Raw genomic sequence first — 5,185 nt, 5'->3', positions numbered from 1 at the left:
GAATGACGATGATGTCAAGGTGTTCTGCCGCCATGTCGTTTTTTAAGGCTAAAGAAGCTAATTTGCTGTGGCGAAGATTATTTTGAAAAAGAAGCTTTAACAATTGTTATTTGCGTCTTCTCGGTAGTGTATAATTTGGAGAGTCTGTCTACAATCTCAGATCCTGAAGAACAAGCCTTGACGAATGTCCACCCCTAAGTTGGCAGATTTAAGTTTCAGGCACCGATGAAGTGTATTATCTGGTCTGGCTGCGATGGCGTAGCCGGAATTCATATTCTTGCCCTTGGTCGGTAGGGGATATCCCTCCTATCTAACGCTACTAGTTTCATTCCAGGAAAAACCTGAACAACCTTGGAACCTAAGAAACTTAAGTTTTTAACACAAAAAATTATAACGGGTAGAATCGTTACATCCGTGAACGTATCACTCGTGAAGTAAATAACTGTATTTCGAATTATGGCATACGTGATCGTAACGTTTCTATCGTAATCTGACATAATGATGTACGTAAACGAGTATATCTATACTCTTGCAACCAGTTGCTACAGAGTATTATATTTTTGTTCTCTCTAAAACTAAACGAGATAGATACAGGATTATATATATATAAATGATCAGGATGTCGAGAAAAGTTGAAATCCCATTGTATGTCTGTCCGTCCGTCCGTCCGTCCGTGCAAGCTCTAACTTAATAAAAAATTGAGATATCTTGATGAAACTTGTTATAGATTCCTTAGTACAAAAAATTTCGATTTCGTAGATGGGCGTAATCGGACCACTGCTACGCCCACAAATCGCCATTAACCCAAAGCATATAAAGTGCCATAACTAAGCACTAAATWAATATATAAAGCTGTAATTTAGTACAGAGGGTCGCAGTAGCAAGGAGCACTTGCGGCCGAAATTTTTGAAAGAGTGGGCTTGGCCCTCTAACAAGTTTAATGTACATATCTCCTAAACCACTTAAGCTACAAGAACCAAATTTTGTGGGTACAAATCTTATAAAAACTTCAGTGTGAAAATGGATGAAATCGGAGGATAAACACACTGACTCCCCCATATAACGGTGCTTTTAAAAACTACTAAAACCGCGATAAGTCAATAATAACTAAATAGGACAGAAACATTAAAGTGTACCACCGAAATGGTTACAGTGTGAAAATAGGCAAAATCGGAAAACAATTACTCCTACTTCTCATATAAACTAATGTATAATTGCGTTTGATTCTTTCACTTTCCTGTACACAAATTAAGAAGTAACGAATATAACGAAATTAAATATTGCAGTAATAATTCTCTTAAACTAGGGCCCCTTGGACACCAGAATCTATAATTGACTTTTGATCGAAAATGTCGGTTAATATTGTGCAAAAGATAATCCTTCACCTTTAATGGTACGTCTGTATGTTGAAAATAAGTTGAATCGAACCAATTAGCCCTTAGCCCAAATTTACTTAATATAAATATTTTTGAACTTCCTGGTGACTTTGTCCCGTATATATCGACCAATATGTGAGTTATTTCAATGAAAATAGGAGAGCTTGTTTTATTTATAACAGTGTATTTTTGTTCCTTAAAGAGAGAAATTTAAGCGAAAACTTGGCCTAGCCCTATATAACTAATAAAAAATATTGCAAGAGTATAAAATGTACGGTTGCACCTGAACTTAGCCCTACCTTACTTGTTAAAATGTTAAGTTTAAGTTATTTTTAGAACATTTTTGCTACGAACTGACACTTTTGTGTCTTCTTTACCAATTTAATCCAATCAGCAATCGAAGCTTCTTTAAGAATCTCCTAGGATGTTATATGGGTATTACAAATCATCGGAGAATGGCAAAGTTTTTCCACTCTAATCCTATTTGTGATGCACTCTATCCGAGTTTTTCTTTGAAATTTTTTTAAATAAAGGTGTTACTCCATTGCAGAATCAATAAATAACATATCCGATTCCTGCTGGTGCCGTTCGCCCCCACACCATTCTGTTTGATGAAATAGGTTTGATGGAAGGTGCGGCATTTGATCGTTTGTAACCTGAACGGTTGTCTGGCCGGTACATGTTTGCCGCAGATTTCCCTCAGCTGGTCGTAGAGAGACACACTTTTGCCGAAATTACTAAATGTGCAACATTACTACTAAACTAACCTTCCATGGTTCTACCATCAGCCTCTTCTTGTGGTCCTTCACAGTTGACGCGAGCCAAAAATATAAGTATTTACCAAAAACTTTACCAAAATCTAATACATATTTATCCACATTTTAATTTTTCAACTAATTAAAAGTTGATGTAATGAACGGAATTTGAAAGAAAGTGTACGAGTACTATACAATGAACTAGCTACTGTTTGTTAGTATTGAAAACATTTTGAAATGAAAAGAGTTTGGCGCGTTAGCCCTCAGATTAACTCCTGTCTCTTATACACATCTAGATGTGTATAAGAGACAGGTACTATACAATGAACTAGCTACTGTTTGTTAGTATTGAAAACATTTTGAAATGAAAAGAGTTTGGCGCGTTAGCCCTCAGATTAACTCCTGTCAGAATACACCTCGAGTAGAATATTTGCAGTTTATGCTTATAAGCTTTATTCTTGTAGAATATAATTGAGTAAAAATCAAGCATAGATGTGGTATTTATGTAGAATAATAGCTGACACAAGGTTCTAATTATTTTTTACGTGTCACGAAAATTAACATGAGTTTTGGTCTGACATATTTTAAAGCCATTGAAAAAAATTTTCTGCATGCGTTTGTTGTTGTGTCAATGCACAAATCGAAAACTTTGAAATCCGTTCCCCGTGCAAATGTTATATTATATATGTTTTTAAAAAATACCTTTAAATTTCCGGTTAATAGAACAAACAACTTTCGTTAAAAAAATTTTTCCTCCTAAGCCTTAGTCAGTTCTGGAAGTTTAAATTTTATACAAAACCATATTTTTATTCAGAAAACAAGTTTTTTATTAATCTTTAAATATAGCGGCATTGTCTTATTTGTTCCTTATGTTTTTTCCGTTTAAAGTTAAAAAATTTTGTTATAACATCATTCCTAAAAACTAAATAAATTCTTAGAGTTCATATATGACATTTTTTTACTTGACTAGGTTGTCAAATTAATGATGAATGAATTATTCAATTAAACGAAGATTTAATTAAACGAGTATCGGTTAATTTCCATTCCCGAAAGGCAGATGGGATGTCGGAAGGCTCTCAACTGTTTAAGCCTTGACCCCCCAAACACGGGACAGGCAAAAAGAAAGGGATGAGATATTTCCACCTCGTCTTCTTCTAAAACTTCTGCAGATGGCTTCTGGTTAGATTTCCAGCCATACTGCATGCCAATAGGGCAACGGTCGGTTAAAAACCCCATAACTAGGGAGAGATGTTAACCTTTCTGAGGGTAAAGAGATCACTAGATCTCGAAGCATCGACCCGCTATAATTTTTCTGATAGCGGTTCTAGGCCGCCTTTTTCACTAGCTCATCAGCTTTACAATTGCCTGCGATACCGCTGTGGCCAGGCACCCAACCTGACATATCACAAAGAGTCTTGATGCTATTGATAACGAGGTTAGACACTCCTTGAACAACCCTCAATGCATTGTTAATAAGTTCAATTATAGTATCGGCGCTCTACTATCTGAGTGTTGAGCTACTAGTCAAGAAGACTGAAACTGAAGTTGATAGAGTGAACTCCTCCACCATCACTTTCCAATGATGTCTATGTGCACTATGTGCGAAATGACTATAAGTGTCTTATTTGAAGCCAAGTTCTCGTATTTTTTTGTAAGTGTGGTCTTCTCTAGAGCCCTCCACGGCGTAAAGTCTCCATAGAATATAATGCGCTTGTCTATGGTGTCGTAGAACCAGAGAACCACTTTCGGTGAGCAACCACATCTTTTGCCAATAGATCCTTTACAGCAGTTTGCCTTTTTTGCTCTCTCTTCTTTCAGCAGAGTCACTGGGATCTTGTGTCTTCTAGTACAGCCCAAGTCGGTTGTTAACAACTAGAATCCATAGAAGAGAAGAGAGAACTCCTATTATTTAAAACTAGTTTAAACAAAAATATGTTTATGTATGTAAATGCATGCGTCTACCATCAGCACAACTAAGTGGTTGTAGTGCCAAAATTAGAATCATCCATGTCATCGTCTTCTGTTATGTCCTTATTGTCGGAGACTTTAATTTTCCCATCGTCATTCAGCTTTTTATCAGGATAATCAGGGTATAAGTGCTACATCTATGACAATATAACCTCCTTCCTAATTCCTCCTAAGTCAGCCCTCTCGGAGGAAATAAACTGCCACTTGATGTATTCTGTTTATACAATTGGTGTAATCGCTCGTTTCAAATCTTTATCCAAAAATCTAGCTGCCATTTTTTTTATTTATGTATCGAAGTGCCCCCTTTATCCACCTCCTGACAGCTTCTGCAATAGACATTAAATTGGGACACTCTTTCTTAGAACAGGAAGGGTTTCTTTAATATGCAGTGACCTCCGCTTCGAGGACGAGGATCTGGTAGACGAAAGCCAACTTTGGTATCTAATTCTGCGGGAAAGACACTACCTCTCAATCCAATTTCTAGTTTGGACCTATCTGTATAGCCGCGTATCCATGCAACTCTGTGCACCTCGTCCCTTTTCCGAATTTAAGTTCAATTCCAAAGGACTTAAGGTTTATAATTGAGCTAAACTCATGTAGGTTTTTATATCAAAATTTTAAAAAATCGTTTAATTCAAAATTATTAAAAAAATATACCCATGCTTAATAAGTAAACATTCTTATTATATTACTATTTACTTTTTATAAATTAATATTCAGTTTGTAATATGTTAACTTCACTCATAGAAACTAGAATACAAAAAATATATTGGTGGTCGATACCTACATTCTAGTGGTTTCTTCTGGATGGCCTATAGAGCAGCAATGAGCACGCCTTGAGCTTATAAGCGAAGCCTCTTCATAAAAAATAGCAAATATATCAAAACCTGGACACCTTTCATCTGCGATATAAAATGGGTTGCTTTAGTTTTCATTTTTCCAACACTCCTTCGAAACGTAGCATATTCACATTCTTAAATTCATACAAGTAAATAAAATTTTTCCTTCTACAAACCAATCCAAAAAATAAAAAATATTTACTTCACATTAGTTCCATTAAATTAATACATTTTACATGTTTAATTC

Source organism: Bactrocera latifrons, unplaced genomic scaffold (genome assembly GCF_001853355.1).
Source record: "Bactrocera latifrons isolate USDA-ARS-PBARC rearing strain unplaced genomic scaffold, ASM185335v1 scaffold_534, whole genome shotgun sequence".
NCBI classification, from domain to species: Eukaryota; Metazoa; Arthropoda; class Insecta; order Diptera; family Tephritidae; genus Bactrocera; species Bactrocera latifrons.
Note: the sequence above shows the minus strand (reverse complement) of the source record.